The following is a 21931-nucleotide window of genomic DNA, read 5'->3' on the forward strand; positions in this document are numbered from 1 at the left end:
TTTGTATTAACCAATCACTAGCCCCTCTCCTCACGTTCGGTCTGTGGAATCGATTCGTCAGTATTTGATGTGGTTTACGAAATATAACCAGCGGTAATGTTAGGTGACTCACCCTGTATATAGCGAGAATGGGTAAAACAATACATTAAGTTTAAAAATTTCCTTTTTGCAACACCAACGGCGGAGGGCCCACAATAACTTGTAAAATCTTTCTGAGGAAATTACAATAACCTTTCAAGAGGAGATGATGATACTGTTTGGACTTGAAACTCTGAGAACATGTTTCGAGGGCTGAAACCCACAGCTAAGTTTGGCAAATTAAATATATAAAATACAGTCAGATTACAACAACATTGTTGTTTTTGTGGTCTTCAGTCCTGCAGCTCTCCATGCTACTCTATCCTGTGCAAGCTTCTTCATCTCCCAGTACCTACTGCAACCTACATCCTTCTGAATCTGCTTAGTGTATTGATCTCTTGGTCTCCCTCTACGATTTTTACCCTCCACGCTGCCCTCCAATGCTAAATTTGTGATCCCTCGATGCCTCAAAACATGTCCTACCAACCGATCCCTTCTTCTAGTCAAGTTGTGCCACAAACTTCTCTTCTCCCCAATCCTATTCAATACCTCCTCATTAGTTACGTGATCTACCCACCTTATCTTCAGCATTCTTCTGTAGCACCACATTTCGAAAGCTTCTATTCTCTTCTTGTCCAAACTAGTTATCGTCCATGTCTCACTTCCATACATGGCTACACTCCATACAAATACTTTCAGAAACGACTTCCTGACACCTAAATCTATATTCGATGTTAACAAATTTCTCTTCTTGAGAAACGCACTCCTTGCCATTGCCAGTCTACATTTTATATCCTCTCTACTTCGACCATCATCGGTTATTTTACTCCCTAAATAGCAAAACTCCTTTACTACTTTAAGTGTCTCATTTCCTAATCTAATTCCCTCAGCAGCACCCGACTTAATTTGACTACATTCCATTATCCTCGTTTTGCTTTTGTTGATGTTCATCTTATATCCTCCTTTCAAGACACTGTCCATTCCGTTCAACTGCTCTTCCAAGTCCTTTGCTGTCTCTGACAGAATTACAATGTCATCGGCGAACCTCAAAGTTTTTACTTCTTCTCCATGAATTTTAATACTCACTCCGAATTTTTCTTTTGTTTCCTTTACTGCTTGCTCAATATACAGATTGAATAACATCGGGGAGAGGCTACAACCCTGTCTCACTCCTTTCCCAACCACTGCTTCCCTTTCATGCCCCTCGACTCTTATAACTGCCATCTGGTTTCTGTACAAATTGTAAATAGCCTTTCGCTCCCTGTATTTTACCCCTGCCACCTTCAGAATTTGAAAGAGAGTATTCCAGTCAACATTGTCAAAAGCTTTCTCTAAGTCTACAAATGCTAGAAACGTAGGTTTGTCTTTTCTTAATCTTTCTTCCAAGATAAGTCGTAAGGTCAGTATTGCCTCACGTGTTCCAACATTTCTACTGAATCCAAACTGATCTTCCCCGAGGTCGGCTTCTACCAGTTTTTCCATTCGTCTGTAAAGAATTCGCGTTAGTATTTTGCAGCTGTGACTTATTAAACTGATAGTTCGGTAACTTTCGCATCTGTCAACACCTGCTTTCTTTGGGATTGGAATTATTATATTCTTCTTAAAGTCTGAGGGTATCTCGCCTGTCTCATACATCGTGCTCACCAGATGGTAGAGTTTTGTCAGGACTGGCTCTCCCAAGGCCGTCAGTAGTTCTAATGGAATGTTGTCTACTCCCGGGGCCTTGTTTTGACTCAGGTCTTTCAGTGCCCTGTCAAACTCTTCACGCAGTATCTTATCTCCCATTTCATCTTCATCTACATACTCTTCCATTTCCATAATATTGTCCTCAAGTACATCGCCCTTGTATAAACCCTCTATATACTCCTTCCACCTTTCTGCTTTTCCTTCTTTGCTTAGAACTGGGTTGCCATCTGAGCTCTTGATATTCATACAAGTGGTTCTCTTCTCTCCAAAGGTCTCTTTAATTTTCCTGTAGGCAGTATCTATCTTACCCCTAGTGAGACAAGCCTCTACATCCTTACATTCGTCCTGTAGCCATCCCTGCTTAGCCATTTTGCACTTCCTGTCGATTTCATTTTTGAGACGTTTGTATTCCTTTTTGCCTGCTTCATTTACTGCATTTCTATATTTTCTCCTTTCATCAATTAAATTCAATATTTCTTCTGTTACCCAAGGATTTCTATTAGCCCGCGTCTTTTTACCTACTTGATCGTCTGCTGCCTTCACCACTTCATCCCTCAGAGCTACCCATTGTTCTTCTACTGTATTTCTTTCCCCCATTCCTGTCAATTGTTCCCTAATGCTCTCCCTGAAACTCTCTACAACCTCTGGTTCTTTCAGTTTATCCAGGTCCCATCTCCTTAAATTCCCACCTTTTTGCAGTTTCTTCAGTTTCAATCTGCAGTTCATAACCAATAGATTGTGGTCAGAATCTACATCTGCCCCAGGAAATGTCTTACAATTTAAAACCTGGTTCCTAAATCTCTGTCTTACCATTATATAATCTATCTGAAACCTGTCAGTATCTCCAGGCTTCTTCCATGTATACAGCCTCCTTTCATGATTCTTGAACCAAGTGTTAGCTATGATTAAGTTATGCTCTGTGCAAAATTCTACAAAGCGGCTTCCTCTTTCATTCCTTCCCCCCAATCCATATTCACCTACTATGTTTCCTTCTCTCCCTTTTCCTACTGACGAATTCCAGTCACCCATCACTATTAAATTTTCGTCTCCCTTCACTACCTGAATAATTTCTTTTATCTCGTCATACATTTCATCTATTTCTTCATCATCTGCAGAGGTAGTTGGCATATAAACTTGTACTACTGTAGTAGGCATGGGCTTTGTGTCTATCTTGGCCACAATAATGCGTTCACTAAGCTGTTTGTAGTAGCTAACCCGCACTCCTATTTTTTTATTCATTATTAAACCTACTCCTGCATTACCCCTATTTGATTTTGTATTTATAACCCTGTAATCACCTGACCAAAAGTCTTGTTCCTCCTGCCACCGAACTTCACTAATTCCCACTATATCTAACTTTAACCTATCCATCTCCCTTTTTAAATTTTCTAACCTACAACAACATTAACACTGCCGAAAGGATAATTAAGAAAACGGCACTCAGGACTCTCCAGTGGATCGTACTGCCCTCGTTCACTTAGGCGAGTCCAACTACACTTAATACGTGCGAACCCAACCAAGGGACAGTCACGAGAACAACAGACCAACCGCTTGCTTCCCACGACGGAGTACACGAGAATTCAAAGCCCCACAAAAAACTACAAGTATCACTATCCCCAAACAAACACGTATGTGAACTGAGCTGCTAAAACTACGCACCATGCTGAGCAACAACAACAGGTGAGGAAAAGACACAGCCTAAAAACTACGTTAGCGGCCAGGTCAGGTAACCAGAACGCTAACGGCCACAAGGCAGAAAATTCCGCTAGTGCACTTGACTATGGATAAATCGATTTGATCAATTCCACCTGACGGCGGCCATCCCGAACACTTCACTCGTTGTTGCTCACAGGAAAACCTCCACAACAGCGACGCCGGAACCAACAACGTAAAGCTCAAAACCACTCAACCTTCACGTCCTGGAGCGGCGAGCGACGATGCTCGTACCGATCGGGCAGCTCCAGACAGACTCCGACGCTGCGCAGAGACCGCCAGCGGCCCAGTCGACTACGCCGCACGGGGATGTCCTCGGACGAACCGACCTACCAACAATCCACCAAACGTCTGGCCCGGCGTAAGTAATGTGTGGCGGCAACGGTCGGGCGGGTGATGTCCACGCAGGGCTCACAGCTCTGCAAGCCGGCGACTTGCTGGCCCGGGCTGCGCTCCAGACGGGTTTCAACTGACTATCAGGGGCCAACTCACGATCCGAACTGCCGCCGTGAACTCTCCTCCTCGCACGATCCCGCTCAGATTGTCGACAACATCTAAAATAGTCGTCAGTTGAACTAACGCCAACAACAACAACTGTGGTGTCACCGCCAGACACCACACTTGCTAGGTGGTAGCATTTAAATCGGCCGCGGTCCGCTAGTATACGACGGACCCGTGTGTCGCCACTGTCAGTAATTGCAGACCGAGCGCCACCACACGGCAGGTCTAGTGAGACGTACTAGCACTCGTCCCCAGTTGTACAGCCGACTTTGCAAGGAACGGTTCACTGACAACTACGCTCTCATTTGCCGAGACGATAGTTAGCATAGCCTTCAGCTACATTTGCTACGACCTAGCAAGGCGCCGTATTCAATTGATATTGAGACTCTATTAATGCATCATCAAGAGCGATGTTCTACAAATGTGGATTAAAGTTAAGTATTCCAGAAGCTACGTACTTTTCTTTATAGCATTCATTACGTATCCTGTTTCAGACCTCACGCCAGCCTGCGTGAGTTTAAGCGCGTGCCTTTCGGCTTCCTCTCATTGTGTCTAGGCTGTCTTGTCTAGATACAACAACAACAACAACAACAACAACAACAACACACACACACACACACGCGCGCGCGCGCACGCACACACGCACACAGCCGACTCATGAACAACCGGCGAGCCAAGACGCGTCGTCCGGTAGGACGACCGACCGGCGATCCACCAAGACCGTGGCCCGGCTCAAATGATGCTTGGCGTCAATGGTCGGGCGAACCATGTCAACGCAGACCTCACTGCTGCTCCAACCCGACTGCACTAGTGCCGAATTGCAACTCCCCGTCTGGCAGGTCCAAACTGCGCTCCAGACGCGTTCCAACCGGAACTCGCTGTCCGAACAGGCTTACGACAGACAACGACCGGGAAGTAATAGAATTCGAGTAAAGATACTACGAGAGGGGATATATCGATACGCGCTGCTAACGCCGCTCACGGTCAGGCAAAGCAGCAACTCACTGGCAGTAGTATTTGTAATTTAAATTTACGTAGTGAGCTGTAAGTACCTTAAAAACAGGGTGTACAATACTTGATGGTGGAAACAAGCGCTACGTACAGCTCAATCATCACGGAAGTAATTATCGGATCTGGTAACAAGCAACTTAGCGCCTGATAACTACCGATCAGCTTGTTGTGGCTATGAACTTTAATAGTTATTCAGTTCATTCACATTCTGTGTACTGTTATTACTTTTTGTAAATGGTTTGTCAGCGTCTGGAACTTTTTGGATCAGATCTCGTTTATTCATCGATGAAGGTTTGGTTTGTTTACCAGAATACCTATCATTATACTTGTATCCTCATTTCTCTCCAGATCCCGGAAAATGCGGTTAGGTTTCAGCACAGTGGTGAGATGATAGCAAGGGGACACCAAGATAGATAAGACTATTTTCTAGCTGCCTTTATAAGGGTTTCCCTGGCCCTTGGTAACTGGTAAGCTAGAAAGAATGCTTATGATTGTTAGCGAAAGTAGTTACGGCCGAATGGAACGAAAAACTGAAAAGCGCCGACGTCACTCCATAACGTATTCTACTCTATACACGTAATTACTAAGCACTGACCAGGACATAGGAAAAGATTAGTTTACAAGGGCAATTGTTACATAGGAGATTTGACTTTCTGATCCATTGGTTGACGCATGGCCTCAATAACGACATGGTTTAAAATTGTTGTTGTTCTCGACCACTAGCTGTCTGCTTCAGTAAATATACCTCTTCTTAGTGATTTCAAAGCATTTTATTCCAGTTTCCATTTCTTCTTATACACCAAGGAAAATATGAAGACAGTGGTTCGTTATCTGTGTTCTGAAGGGACCAAAGCTGCCGATATTAATCGTATACGGCTGCACTGAGGTGATAGCTACTTCAGTAAGCGGATAATCTCTTAGAACATGGGTGTGTGTCTGTCTGCGAAGAAGGTTGCTCAGGTAGGCCGTCCACCTCCATATCGGACACGGGCACCGAGAAGACTGACCGTATGTCTCCTGAAGAGCGTTCTGCCAGAATTGACAGAAAAATGTTCAAATGTGTATGAAATCCTAAGGGACCAAACTGTTGAGGTCATCAGTCCCTAGAATTACACTCTGCCAAAACTTATGCTAAGAACAACACATACACCCTTGTCCGAGGTAGGAATCTAAGCTCCGGCGGTAGGGGCCGCGCTATCCGTGACATGGCACCACAAACCGCGTGACCAGCCGCGTGGCAGAATTGACAGTATTGCGCATTACAGTTGTTTATTATTTGTAATCGTACATCAATATCCAAAATACCACAAATATTCTGCTGCTTGATTACCAAACTATGGCCATCACTACGAACTACAGGCTACGTGACAGAGCATGCTGTGGACGAGATTGTGGGGGGAGTGTAAGAGTTCATGTCAACGATTCCACAAAGATTCTTCCATGACTGAATTAAGGAGCTTATCAAGCGACGAAGAAAAAACGTACATAGAGACAGAGGCAGATTATGTTGAGAAATTAAGTTAGTTGCAATTTTGCAACTTTGTTTTGTCAATAAAAAGTTTCTTTATAGTCTGTTTGCATTTTTACGTTGCCTCGCGGGTACTTTCATATTGTGCGATCAGTTTTCACTGTAAATTACTTATTTCAAGAATTTCTGTAGTCATTTACACACATAAAACAATGAAAAACTGATGTTAAATAAATACTTAGCTACAGTTTCTGAAATGTGTGCCCTGGTTTATACGATCAACATTTACATTTATTCAAGTGAGAAATGTCTCAGAAATGTATTGTTAAAATGATACCTGATCTAAAGAATTATTGCCATAACGTTAAACGTCTTGCCAACTTTCGTTAAAAACCAACTCACAAAGTTACTGAATAGAAGCAAAAGGAAATGAAGAATTTTCCGTGCATACACATCAAGACACTTCATATGAAAACCAATGTGAAGCGCATGGCAACTTCCCGTTGCACCGGCTATTAGGGCTCCCTTCCCTTCCATTTACTTATGAAGCGCGGAAAAAATAACTGTTTAAATGCCTGAGTATGCACTCTCATTATTCTAACCTTGTCCTTGCAATCTTTTTGGGTACGATAAGTAGGTGGTTGCAGTAAATTCTTAGGTTGCAGTATCTACTTAGAGTTTTTATTTAGAGCAGTTTCTTAAAGCTTTGTAAGTAGCCTTTGTGTCGGGTCGAAAAGAAATTTTACTATCTGAAGTATCATAACGGTAGCCTCTTTCGTCTTAAAATATTTCCACAATGGCAGGCCAGCCGGAGTGGCCGAGCGGTTCTAGTCGCTTGAATATGGAACCGTGAGAACGTTACGGTCGTAGGTTTGAATCCTGCCTCGGGCACGGATGTGTGTGATGTCCTTAGGTTGGTTCTAAGTTCTAGGCGACTGATGGCCTCAGGTGTTAAGTCTCATGGTGCTCAGAGCCATTAGAACCACTGTGGCAGGAGTAAATAAGATGTACTAAATATGTGTCTTATGTTACTATTATATGTTGCTTATATGCGTACTTTCGAACCATATGTTATAGAGTACCAATGATAATGCATCATCGAAACTAAGATTTGAGTGGCAGAGGTGCTATCGCCGTGGGAAGACCGTCAGCTCTTCGAACAGCAAACACTACTTTGATAACAGCCAGGCACGAGAAGAAGAATCGAAGGCCAATGAAAAATGGAATCGACTGCTGAATGTAATGATACGACTGTACATATCTTTGGTAAATGGTTTGTAAGTCGTTTAACATGCAATTGAGTCAGTTGTGGTTGAACTACAGGTATTCTTTGGGGAGAGTCAACGTAGAAAAGTCTGGCTGAGCGGGGTATTCTCAACACAGGCCACAAGTTAATTGTCATCGCTAGGTATATTGGTGGTAACCGCAGCGGAGTAGTAGATAGTAGTACCTGGAGTTTGGAGTGAATTAGAATATTTTTAATATTGTTTTACATGTTTTTTTGTGTAGTGTTTGAGTCGAGATAGTTGAAGAATAGCTTCTGCGAGTTTCTGCTTGTGAATTCTTAGTGAATGGTCATCATGGTGAACAGACAGTGTGACGAGGTATCTCTGACTGTTTCATAGTGAGGAGTTGGTAAAAAAAAAAAAAAGAAAACCTTTGTTGTAAGCGACAGTTCTATGGTGCAGACTGTGCAGACTGTACACTGTACGGAGACCAGACTCTGGTTAACGTGTCGCGATTTGAAATGGGGATCACATGCCGATCCGCGTGGTTCTGTAAATACATATTAGCGTTCCAGTTTCGCTCTCATGTACATTTGAGGGCTCCAATAACTCTTTGATGTAGGACTCTGGTACACTCTGATAGAATCGATTGTTCGACGTTGAGTGTTAACATAATTATACACTCACTGAGGGAATAATATGGTGCGATATTGTTGTAAAAGAGTAACTTATTTTCTCTTTGGGTGGTAGACTCGATTAGCGAAGGTATTTCACTGTCACCAACGAATTACTGAACGTGATATTGATTCGTCGTACAGTGTTACTTTCACCCACTTATTGCCAATACCTTACCTCGTAAGTCGATTAATAATTAGTTGGAACCATTTATTCATACACATGGAGACTTTACGATTACTTATATTTTTGGTGTGACGAATGACCTTCAATGTAGGAGAACATAATGGGTCACAGTCAGCCAACACTTGAAGAGACCCAATTTTTCTCGAGTTGCTTAAATAGTGTGGCACATATTGGTGATGGCTCGTACTTTCCCCGTTTAAATTTTTTTAATCACTTTATTGTGAATCGGAACCTGTTGTCACTCATTCACTGACATTGACCCTCTTCTGTACACGAAAATCTAAAGGCAAGGTTTATTACAATCTAATAAACAAGTTCAGATTCTTAATTTCAAAAAATACCTGAAATTAGACCAATAGGTTAAAGCAATAGTAAAAGATACTTTCTCCCTAAAGAAGAGCAAGCGAATTATTTGAACTGAAATACTAAAAGTAAGTGTTACTTAGTACTACCAGACAGAGATGGTCTTTGATGCTGTTTTGTTTGTATGAAGCAACAAAAATTCAAAGATTTTACAGTTTAAAGTGAAGTCTGAAATAATTTTATCAAACAATTAATTATTACTAAAAACACGAAATATTAAATAAGTTCGTTTATCTTAAAAACAGGATATACAAAGAGAATAAACCCGAACGATTTCTTTGCAGAGTAAATAAACACACACATAGCTAAGACATCAGTTTCATTGCGTAAAATAAAATGGAAGCAGTCTGTAGCGAGAAAATATTGTGTCCCTGACTGACCAAACTGTTACATATCCCGATCCTAATTTGTCGACAGGTATAGTTTACGAAAATTTCTTTACTTAACCTCTATCTTGAGTAATTAGCCATTTACACGAAATACCTGATAATAACGAAGCAACGTATGCAGAAGGTGACTGCTAGCTTTTAATAATTTGTAACAGGTATTCTGATTCTCTGTAACTTAAATAAAGCTATATAAGATAGGAATGAATCAACTGAGTACGTAGAAGCACTTTCTGACTGCCATGATTTGAGAAAGTGTATTTATTAAGACAACTGTTTATCATAAAGGGATTTCGTCAGATTCATTATATTCGTCAGATAAATGAACTTACTTACTGGCAGATTTACGTTGTGTTAACACTGAACGTGTAGCGCCCATAGCTTTATTTACTATATGCAGAGAATTCAGTATAATTGGTGGATATTTTAAGGGAGGAGTCACGTGTGTACAGTTACAATAGTAGTGTATACATTGATGTGCTAGCCGCAATTGTAACATTATGATTTAGTCCAAATTGCGATTTTAGATGTACAAACAAAGTGTGCAAGAATACTGGTATCTCTGATGACTGCCGATACAGAACCATGAGCGTAAATAATTAATTGTACAATATTGATAACTTAATAATTGAAATTATCTTGGGCTGGAACCTAATAACTGTAGACGAATAATAAGAGCGTTTGCTGGAAATGGAAAAAAGAACACATTGACACCGGTGTGTCAGACCCACCATACTTACTCCGGACACTGCGAGAGGGCTGTACAAGCAATGATCACACGCACGGCACAGCGGACACACCAGGAACCGCGGTGTTGGCCGTCAAATGGCGCTAGCTGCGCAGCATTTGTGCACCGCCGCCGTCAGTGTCAGCCAGTTTGCCGTGGCATACGGAGCTCCATCGCAGCCTTTAACACTGGTAGCATGCCGCGACAGCGTGGACGTGAACCGTATGTGCAGTTGACGGACTTTGAGCGAGGGCGTATAGTGGGCATGCGGGAGGCCGGGTGGACGTACCGCCGAATTGCTCAACACGTGGGGCGTGAGGTCTCCACAGTACATCGATGTTGTCGCCAGTGGTCGGCGGAAGGTGCACGTGCCCGTCGACCTGGGACCGGACGGCAGCGACGCACGGATGCACGCCAAGACCGTAGGATCCTACGCAGTGCCGTAGGGGACCGCACCGCCACTTCCCAGCAAATTAGGGACACTGTTGCTCCTGGGGTGTCGGCGAGGACCATTCGCAACCGTCTCCATGAAGCTGGGCTACGGTCCCGCACACCGTTAGGCCGTCTTCCGCTCACGCCCCAACATCGTGCAGCCCGCCTCCAGTGGTGTCGCGACAGGCGTGAATGGAGGGACGAATGGAGACGTGTCGTCTTCAGCGATGAGAGTCGCTTCTGCCTTGGTGCCAATGATGGTCGTATGCGTGTTTGGCGCCGTGCAGGTGAGCGCCACAATCAGGACTGCATACGACCGAGGCACACAGGGCCAACACCCGGCATCATGGTGTGGGGAGCGATCTCCTACACTGGCCGTACACCACTGGTGATCGTCGAGGGGACACTGAATAGTGCATGGTACATCCAAACCGTCATCGAACCCATCGTTCTACCATTCCTAGACCGGCAAGGGAACTTGCTGTTCCAACAGGACAATGCACGTCCGCATGTATCCCGTGCCACTCAACGTGATCTAGAAGGTGTAAGTCAACTACCCTGGCCAGCAAGATCTCCGGATCCGTCCCCCATTGAGCATGTTTGGGACTGGATGAAGCGTCGTCTCACGCGGTCTGCACGTCCAGCACGAACGCTGGTCCAACTGAGGCGCCAGGTGGAAATGGCATGGCAAGCCGTTCCACAGGACTACATCCAGCATCTCTACGATCGTCTCCATGGGAGAATAGCAGCCTGCATTGCTGCGAAAGGTGGATATACACTGTACTAGTGCCGACATTGTGCATGCTCTGTTGCCTGTGTCTATGTGCCTGTGGTTCTGTCAGTGTGATCATGTGATGTATCTGACCCCAGGAATGTGTCAATAAAGTTTCCCCTTCCTGGGATAATGAATTCACGGTGTTCTTATTTCAATTTCCAGGAGTGAATTTTCATCATGTGGAGTAACTCTTAGCACTTTGTGTCAGGCTGTAAGAGGTGGCGTATAGTCTACTACATAAATTATAGGCTACATTTGTTGTAAGAAGCTTCTAGTGGTATTACGATTCGGTTGCCACTGTTTACATTTAACTGCCGCCCAAATTCAACTCCACGTAAATAAGTACAAGAAGTGGGTTAATGCTTAAGATCTGCTCCTTGGTATGGTACAACAAGTACTTGGCCGCTAACAGCATATCTGAACTTTCAGTGGACCAAAGGGAGGGACGTAGTCTGTCGAGACTGTCACTTTTGTATTTCATCACATAAAGTAGCGACATTTAACCACTCGTATACATACGAGTTGTACCGCCACAGAACAGGATCTACAATTGTCCGTCAGACAAGTCTCTTCAGCATCTGTGTAACACTGCCCTTCTCGGCATAAGCTTCACACCGCTGCTATCCTACCTTGTAGAGGTCGCACACATTGATCAGTATTCTAGAACAGGTCGCCCTAGTGGTTTGTAAGCAATCTCCTTTGTATCCCTAGTACCCTATCAGCAGACTGAAGTCTCCCGCCTTCTGTACCTACGATTGAGCATGTGTGTTCATCCATTTCACATCCCTACAAACTGTTACATCCAGGTATTTTTATGAGTTGGGAGATTCAAACAACGACTCGTTGATATTTTACTTACAAGTGACTACGTGTTGTTGTTTTCTGAAGTGCTCAATTTTACAACTTGCAATATCGAAAGCAATTTGCCTATTTCTGCACCAGTTTCAAATATCATCAAGATCTGAATGTATACTTGTGCAGACTTCTTGCAGATAGTTCTTCGTCACAGATAACTGCATCATTTGCGTGAAGTTTACAGTTATTCCTAGTATTACTTGCAGGATCATTAATGAACAACACGTGGACAGCAAAGATCCCAGCACATTGTCCTGAGGCATACCGGAAGGTAATTCTATATCCCGTCAAATACACTCTATCAGAGATGACATGCTGCTTTCTGACTGTTGACTATTAAAAAGTTATCACTTTAGTCAGAAGCTTCACTTGATACCCCACACGATCGTGTTTTTAATAATAATCGTAGGTTTGGTACTGAGTCAAATGCTTTTCGAAAATCGAGAAACTTTGCATCGAGCCTGACTGTCTTCATCCACGGCTTTCAGAGTGTCACGTGAGAGAAGTGCGATTTTGGTTTCGCGCGATCAGTGTTTTCGGAATACTGGTTAGCGTGGAGGAGCTCATTCTGTCGGAGATAACTCATTATGTTTGCGCTCAGATTTTGTTCTAAGGGTCAACAGCAAACATACGTTAAGGATATTTGACAAAACTTTTATGGATCACTTCTGCTACCCTTGTTGTAGACCTGGGCGATCTCTGCTTTCTTCCAACGACTGGACATGGTTTTTGTTGAAGTGATCTACTGTAGATTGTAGGTAGAATAGGGTTTAATTTATATCTACATCTACATTTATACTCCGCAAGCCACCCAACGGTGTGTGGTGGAGGGCACTTTACGTGCCACTGTCATTACCTCCCTTTTCTGTTCCAGTCGCGTATGGTTCGCGGGAAGAACGACTGTCTGAAAGCCTCCGTGCGCTCTCGAATCTCTCTAATTTTACATTCGTGATCTCCTCGGGAGGTATAAGTAGGGGGAAGCAATATATTCGATACCTCATCTAGAAACGCACCCTCTCGAAACCTGGCGAGCAAGCTACACCGCGATGCAGAGCGCCTCTCTTGCAGAGACTGCCACTTGAGTTTGCCAAACATCTCCGTTACTCTATCACGGTTACCAAATAACCCTGTGACCAAAGGCGCCGCTCGTCTTTAGATCTTCTCTATCTCCTCCGTCAACCCGAATTTAGCCGCAAATTCCATGTAGAATCTGATACGGATTCCGCTGAGCCCTTGGAATTTATTCAGTTGTAGTTATCAGCTGTTTCTCAACACCACTGACATTAATCTATATCACTCATTTGTTTAGTCGTGTGAGAATAAAACTGGAGTAATATGTCGGGGTTCTCATTTGTAGAGGAACTTTTGAAATGCGTTTTCTACTTTTCTGTTTTTGTTTTGCTACTCTCAATCTCAGTCCCTGTCTCGTCCACTGGTATCATTAACATGCCTTTACATACCACCAGAATTACCTTCGGTGTTGTGAGAGATCTTTACATAAATGTGCTGCTACGTTAGTCATTGAAGGCCTTACGTACTGCCCTCTTGACGGATAAACGCGCTTCATCCAGCATCTCTCTGCATGTATATTTAAATTTTACTTTATAGTTAATACACTACGTCTAGAAGCAAGATTATTTAAAATAACTGTATACCATGGAGATCCCCTCCCATCATGATCTCATTTACTAAGTAGATATATAGTTTAAGTGCATGGTCAGGTATTCTTCTAAACCTGAGGTGCATTTCCCTAATGTTCCTCTCCAGAGCAAAAGGTTTCTAGCTCCTTATTGAAATTAGATGCTACTGTCTCTCTATCTAGTTTGTTGCATTATAAATCCTTCTCCATGTCTTAGTTGCCCTTTAAATTTTGGTTTTACACTTTGTTATGAACATCCACCAAGAATCATTTCATTTATAGAGAGTAAATATTAACAGAGCACATGATATTGATAACTATAATCATTTTTCCTGCGATCGATTTTCTGATATGATAGTTTGAATAATTCTTGAACGTACTATAAATCGGCTACGTGTTTCTCCTTGCCTTATAGCAGGGGCGGCAAACGTTGCAGGTGGCTCATGAGCGCACAGCGCTGCACGTGTGCTGCTCGCGTGCAATCGTCGACCGGGGCTGTGGCGACAGCCGGCAGGTTGCGGCAGTGTGGTGCCAGGCTAAGCTGTGGACTTTGAAGCGAAGCGACCACTACGTAGTGAACGCTGTATTTCAGGAACCGGAAAATGCAGAGTGAATCAAGGAAACGGAAAAGTGGAGATTTCCTACCTTTTAAAAAGGAATGGGAAAATCATTTTTTCTTCGTGCGAAGACGTGAAAATTCGAAATGTATAATATGTGACAGTATTGTCGCTGGTCAGCGGAAGTTTAATATTGAACGCCATTATAATAAATTTCAATATGTTCCCGTACTTAGTGCAATAAAAGAGGATTTTCTCAAGCGATTTGGGGATATATCATACTTATCCCAAGGTTTTGAATAGTTCTCGAGACAATTTGCTGTTTCTGTAGACGATATTCATCCCAGTTTGCAAATGGAATTTGTAGATCTACACTGTAGATTTTACAGCGTAATTCTTGTATGAGGGACAAGTTCCTATTGGCAAAGACGTGCAATAGATTTTATCACGACTTTCCGCAGCGGGAGTTTCCTCGTCTCCGGCATGAAGCCGCGACATACGTTTGTGAGAATTTTTTTTTCTGTTATGAAAATTAGTAAGTCTCGGTTAAGAGCAAACATCAGTAATGAAAATTTACGTAACTGTTTGCGTTTGTTTGTATGTAGAAATTTTGTTCCAGACATTAAACGTATTGTAAACTCCACTTGTGATAATTAAATAACACGTATCGTAGGTAATAGGTACTCTTTCAAACCATGATTTCTTTCAAGCACTCCTACTAACCTTATTCCTTCATTTAATAAAGCAGGCCAGGAAACCAAACGCATTACAGAGGAAGAAGCCGAGAGACGGTATGGTGGGGAGGGGAGAGAAGTGGGAGGCCAGCTTGCCCCTGCGTGCACGCAGAACACCTGTTAACTGCACTCGTGCAAGTGCACCGCACACGTGCAGGATTCCTGCCCGCCCCTGCCTTATACTATCCCTGTTAATCGTCCGGCAGTAGTGTAGCGTAATAGCACCCATGACTGCAATATTCTGTTTAAATTGCTCACTACATCTGTCAGAAAATCAGTTTTCAAGGCAGAAGTCAACCTGAGTGTGAAGGCTTCTAAGTTCAGAGACATGTTACAGCCAAGCTTTTAATAACACGATAACTGTTCACCTACAGCTCTGTTATAGTCCTGTGTTCACTTATTGCCAGGCAATTGATATAAAACTTGGTGAGACTTTCCTAAGCAGTATCCTCATCGCCATCACCTTCATACTACTTGACTTTCAAAGGTTGTCGAATCTGTGGGCAAACTAAGTTGCCCTCTTTGATTTTTGATTGACCTAAAATGTGGGATTGACCTAAAATGTGGGACTTACACAAAATCCTTTTTAGGACAAGACTTAGAGGCTATTTAGAGTTATTTCCACCCACTCTACCATCTGAAGTATCGCGCTGTAGCAAAAGTATTTGTTTGATAAGCCTCGTGCAGAACCGCAGTTTGGGAGAGTCTTGGTGCTCGGTTCCTATTTGTGCTGGGAATGTGGGGTGAAATGCTTTTAGTTTAGCCAGAATCGGCGGCATTTGTATAAACATTCAAAAATCTTACCGTAACTATGTTGCAGCATACTAAGCAAGGCTTGGACAACGAACAGGAGTTGGTACCCAAAATTCTTCGAATCGGTTAATTCCCTTTACTAAAGATTTTAAGTAGGCTGAAATTAATGATCAGCCACCATCTGCAAGTCACTGCTCCGATTTTACGTTCAAAAACAGTCACCATCATTTGGATTTTACCTGCGAAAATAGTCACCCTTAAATGAGTCCGGAATGGAGAAAGTTTGGTCGTCCCTATTCGGTCCACCAGTGTATTGGACCTTGGTCTAACATAAGTTTCAACTGTTTGAGAGAGATCTCTCTTGATTTGGAATTTACGTGCAAAAACAGGTCTTTTTGGGATATTTTTAAAGTGTGGCACTTATATAGTTTAAACTTGTAAGAGTATGTTCAAACTTTGAGCAAAGATAGATAAATCGATAAAATGGAAATTAAATTTTATATGTCGAATAACATTTATCCGTTGTCTAGATACGTTAGTTGAAAGTCGAGCTAAATGAAGCACGTAAAATTTGTTCTTATGTGAATTGAATGAGCGAGAACGGTTTAAAGTGAATCAGATAAAGAACAAGTGTATTCGCATGAGAAATTAAAAAATCGCATTCAAAGATCTAGTTTCATTGTGATATTACGTGCAAAATAATCGTTTTCGTGATTGTCTTTCTATTTATCACGCACGCCACTTCCGTGTTTCAAAGCTGTATGAATGGGTTCAAATATTGTAAGAAGATAAAGAAATACATGTAATTAAAAGTCTTCCTTTTGTTTTGATAAACCTTTATCCGCTACCACCATATTAGCTACGTGGTTTGAAAGATAATAAGAAAACCTTTATCGTACCAGTCGTCCCCAAGTCAACGAAAATCTACATCGGCTGGCAAGCTGTGGAGGTCAAATGTACAAATTATGGTCGACCAAAAGTTGGGAACCAGAGTTTAAAATGCTCCCAGTGTAGCACAAAAAAAGACGAATGTTCCTCGACAGAGTTAGGGATGTAAAAGAAGGGAACCAGCTTTTCGACTCATCTGGCAGCTTCAAAGACACTTAAATTAAAACATCTTGACATATTCGTGCTTTTTCACGAGTCAACCATACTTCCACAGCGCAGTCAGCTCTCTTGGACCCACCGCCTGTTAGATGTATGGTGAGGGGGAGGGTTGGAAGAGGAAATAGACACAAATTTATGTGCTTCTATAGAGTGAGGACGCATCTACAGTACGTAGTATAAGTGTGTGGAGATGCATCTATAGTAGGAAGTATCCCAGATTGGGGACGCATGTATCCTAAAGTTTAATAACGCGTTCTGTCACGCTGAAAGACATGACGAATGGCAAGTTGGAGAATATAATGGCATGTATGTTGTTATACGACACGACATAATGTATCATGTTACTTTAGTTGAAAAAACGCTAATATGTCAAGATTTTTTTTGTCATGTCTTTGAAACGGAGTTCCCTTGGGAAGACGAAAAGCTATTTCACTCCTTTTACATCCCTAATTCTGCTCAGGACGCATTCGTTTTTGTCTGTACTACAATAGGAGCATTTTTCATTCTGATTTAATAGTTTTATCACATTGTTTCATTTTTATCATATATGAAATTTATATTTTGGGTGCCTATAGTTTTTTACTATTTCCTTTGCGGATAGAATCGTTTGTAAAACAAAAATCGGAGCTGAGTTTCAGTTTTCTCTTATGATACTCGTTATCAGCACGAAGCAACTGTTGAGAATTAACTAGCTTGATGCAAGTTACATTGCGACTGTTGTAAGGTTCCCAAACATTGGAAATGACTTTGTCGTAGAGCAGCGGCGCTTAAGACCCAAGAAGCCAAAGGGCGTAGTGGTAACTCAGACATCAGGAGGCTGTGAGAGCGTCCACGTGTCGTCGGTTATGCCGCGGAATGAGCGTTCCGTGTTTGGGAGCGAATACACGCGCCGCGCCGCTGTGATATACGGCCTTCTGAGGGCCCCACGGCCGAGTGTGAGTTAATTCCGGCGGAGGCGCCTGATGGAACTGGAGGCAGCGGAATGGCTCTGAAACATATTTATCCGCGCCGCTGTCCGGACCGCCCACACGCACTCGCACAGCAGGGAAATCCATTCGAGTTTGACACGGAGCATTCGTGAAATTGGATTTCAGACGAAGCGTAGGAGTCCAAAACTGGTTTGCCCAGAGTTCTGAAATGAATATTGCTTGTCACCCGTGATAAATCACTTCAGAAAGGAACTCCGTGCCTGGGAGGGCAATCATACGTTCACAGTGAGTACAGGCCGTCACATACTCCCGTGTTAGCAATAAATGTGACTTCACTTCTTCATTAAGCAATGCCCATTTAACTCAAACAGTGGGACATAAGTATTTCCTGAAGTCTCTCTTCCGCTGACACAGAAAAAAACGCAGAGAATGTTTTCTGTGGCTCAATAAGCAGTTTTTGTAATTCCTTATTTTCATGCTCGTCTACATCTAAATGGATACTCTGCAAATCACATTTACGTGCCTGGCAGAGCGTCCATGGCACCGCATTCACAGTAATTCTCTATTGTTCCAATGTCTTACAGCGCGCAGAAAAAATGAACAGAATAAATGCCAGCTCTGATTCTCCTTATTTCATTTTGGTGATCGTTTCTCCCTACGCAGGTCGGTGACAACCAAATATTTTCGCATTCGGAGGAGAAAGTTGGTGATTGAAATTTCGTTAGATGATTCCACCGCAAAGAAAAATACCTTTGTTTTAACGAGGTCTACCACAGATCCTGTATAATTTCAATGACACACTCTCCCATATTTCGCGATGATAAAAAAGCGTGCAACCCTTTTTTGAATTTTATCGATGTACCTGGTAGGGATATCACACCATGCAACAGTATTCTAAAAGAGGACGGACAAGCATGGTGTAGGCAGTCTGTTTAGTATATCTGTTACATTTTGTAAACGTCCTGCCAATAACACGCAGTCTTTCATTGGCCTACCCCAAAACATTTTTTATGTGTTCCTTGCAATTTATATTGTTCTTAATTGTAATTCGTAACTATTCTGTTAATTTACGGCCTTTAGATATAACCAATTTATCTTGTAACCGAAGATTAACGGATTCCTTTTATCACTCATGTGGATGACCTCACACTTTTAGATATTTAGGGTTAATTTTGGGACCATACAGATATCTTTTCTTAATCGTTTGGTCTTCTGATGACTTTACTAGTCGATAAACGGCATCGCCATCTGCAAAAGATAAAATGTTGTAAGTAGGCTGTTTATGTTTTCTTTATGTAAGTAGGCTGTTTATGTTTTCTTTATGTAAGTAGGCGTTTTATGTTTTCGTATTGGCAACGTTACGTAGCGCTCTATATGAAAATCACTGGCTGAGGTGTGTGCAGTCTGTGGCTAGTTTGCATTGTTGTCTGCCATTGTAGTGTTGGGCAGCGGCAGCTATATGTGAACAGCGCATAGCGTTGCGCAGTTGGAGGTGAGCCGCCAGCAGTGGTGGATGTGGGGAGAGAGATGGCGGAGTTTTGATAATTTGTAATACTGGATATTATGAACTACTATATATATTATGACTGTTAAGGTAAATACATTGTTTGTTCTCTATTATCATCTTTCATTTGCTAACTATGCCTATCAGTAGTTCGTGCCTTCAGTAGTTTTAATCTTTATTTAGCTGGCAGTAGTGGCGCTCGCTGTATTGCAGTAGCTTGAGTAACGAAGATTTTTCTGAGGTAAGTGATTTGCGAAAGGTACAGGTTAATGTTAGTCAGGGCCATTCTTTTGTAGGGAAAGTCAGATTGCGTTGCGCTAAAAAATATTGTGTGTCAGTTTAAGCACAGTCTTGTATAATTTTTCTAAGGGGACGTTTCATATGGCGACCCTGCCGTGGATACCTCACTGGAATCTTCTGATTTTTTCTTGTTTATTGCTAGTGCGTAATTGTAGAGAGAATCTCATTTGTAGTTGCAGTCGTTCATTGTTGTACAGTAAACCAGTTATGGCATGCATGCAGATTTGCACCAAGTATTGCGCAGCTGCGCTTGCAATTAACGAGATATTATTTTCAGTGCTATGTTAATGTGTTCTCTTAATTTTGCTCTTGAAATTGTGCTTTTCTGTGTTATCGTGTGAAATATTGTGACAATTATGGCTTGTGAAAAACGTAACACTAGGCTCCAAAGTAAACTGAGAAATGACAATGAAGACGAAAGCAGTGTGTTAGCGCCGCAGAGTAATGAATTAACTAATGTTCAAAGTAGTAATTTGGTAATTGCGCATAGGGAGATGGAGCGGGTTGCAAATAATGGTGTACACAGTGAAACAATTAGTGAACAGGGAAGCATTATCGATCGATCGGACGGCAACAGCTCGCCTCAGGAATCCGAAATGACAGAACACAATATTGCAAATACTGTAGACTTAGGTTTTGGGTCCTCACCGTTTTCTCAAATAAGTCAAGACACATTTTCTGCTTGTCAAAATGTGAATGTTGCCGGTGCAAATGCACTGCCGAAAAGCGTAGAGGAACAGATTCCAGACACTAATACATTATTATTGCAATTAATGCAACAAATGAAACAAAATCAGAGACAAACACAGCAATAGTTAGACACAATGGAACAAAATCTTCAAAAGTTAGACACAATGGAACAACACCAGAGACAAACACAGCAACAGTTACACACAATGGAACAAAATCAGAGACAAACACAGCAAAAGCTTCAATAGTTAGACTCATTGGAACAAACTCTCGAACAAACACTTGAAGATTTAACTGCTGAGTTACATAACATTGAATCGAAATGTCAGGAAGTCTGTAATGACGTAAAAACACAAATTTGTGAGCATTTCCAACCTATTTTTTCGCGTCATGGAAATGCATTACAGAATCATGAAGCAGCCATAAAAGAACTGCAAACTATTGTTCATGAAAATCATGAGACCTTGCAAGCTAAAATTGACTCAGTTGCATCTACCGATTTGGTTACGCAACTTTCAAAAACTCAAGAAAACTTAAAGGACACAGTAGATACTCTGAAAATTGTTTCAGAAAGACACATGGAGGAAATTAGTTCATTATCAGAGAAAGTAGGTGAACTTTCGGATCAGCTAAATAATTTATCTACGAAGGTAGGTGATAATCTGAATGACATAAAACCAGTAGTCTTTCATGACACAGAAGAGTGCGAACACATTAAAAAATTCAAACAAAATCAGAATCAAATTAATACGCAACACCAAAGAGAAATCCGGGAAGTACAAGATCAGCTGACACAGGTAATACAAGAATTACGTATTTCAGAGGACACTCGCGCCCCAATACGGGAAGAGGGACATAGAAATACGGAACAGCCACAAAATAATAACACAGTGCATTTCGGAAGTTATGAAAGAAATTGGCAATGTGCACCGAATTTTGAGATGGAACCGCCGAAGCGACGTAACAATGACCGACATGCGACTCGCCGACATGATGATTTTGACTATAAGCTGTTCATTACTACACGCAAATTCAAAACGTTTAAGAATTCTGCCAACGACATTCATCCACAAGCGTGGCTCCATCAATTCTCTCATTGTTTTCCTCCCAACTGGTCATTGGAGCACAGGTTAGAATTTATGTGTGGCTACTTGGAGAATGAACCAGCTGTAAAAATGCGATCGGTCATCCACGATTGTCACAGTGAAGGAGAATTTTACCATGCATTCCTCTCAGCATATTGGTCTCAAGCTACACAAGACCGAGTAAAACATAGCATCATAATGATGAAACATTTCGAACAATCTGAATTTTCCAGTCATGTGAAATATATTGAGGACATGTTGCACAAGAATCAGTACCTGTAAAACCCATACAGCCCCTCAGAACTCATGCACATTTGGTTAATCAAATTACCTGAACATTTATGACATATTATTTTAGCAGAACGTTGCAAAGACGACATTGAAGCTTTTCAGGGACTGTTACAAGAACTGGAAATTGACACTGACAATCGCGGAACGCGAAAACAGGAGCACAACAATTACAAATCACATCCGTCACAATTCCGTGATGACAGAAATAATATACGACAAGGCTATTCTTTCAATGTAAATCGTGACCGAAACAGACACCA

Source organism: Schistocerca cancellata, unplaced genomic scaffold, assembly GCF_023864275.1.
Source record: "Schistocerca cancellata isolate TAMUIC-IGC-003103 unplaced genomic scaffold, iqSchCanc2.1 HiC_scaffold_1106, whole genome shotgun sequence".
Taxonomy (NCBI): domain Eukaryota; kingdom Metazoa; phylum Arthropoda; class Insecta; order Orthoptera; family Acrididae; genus Schistocerca; species Schistocerca cancellata.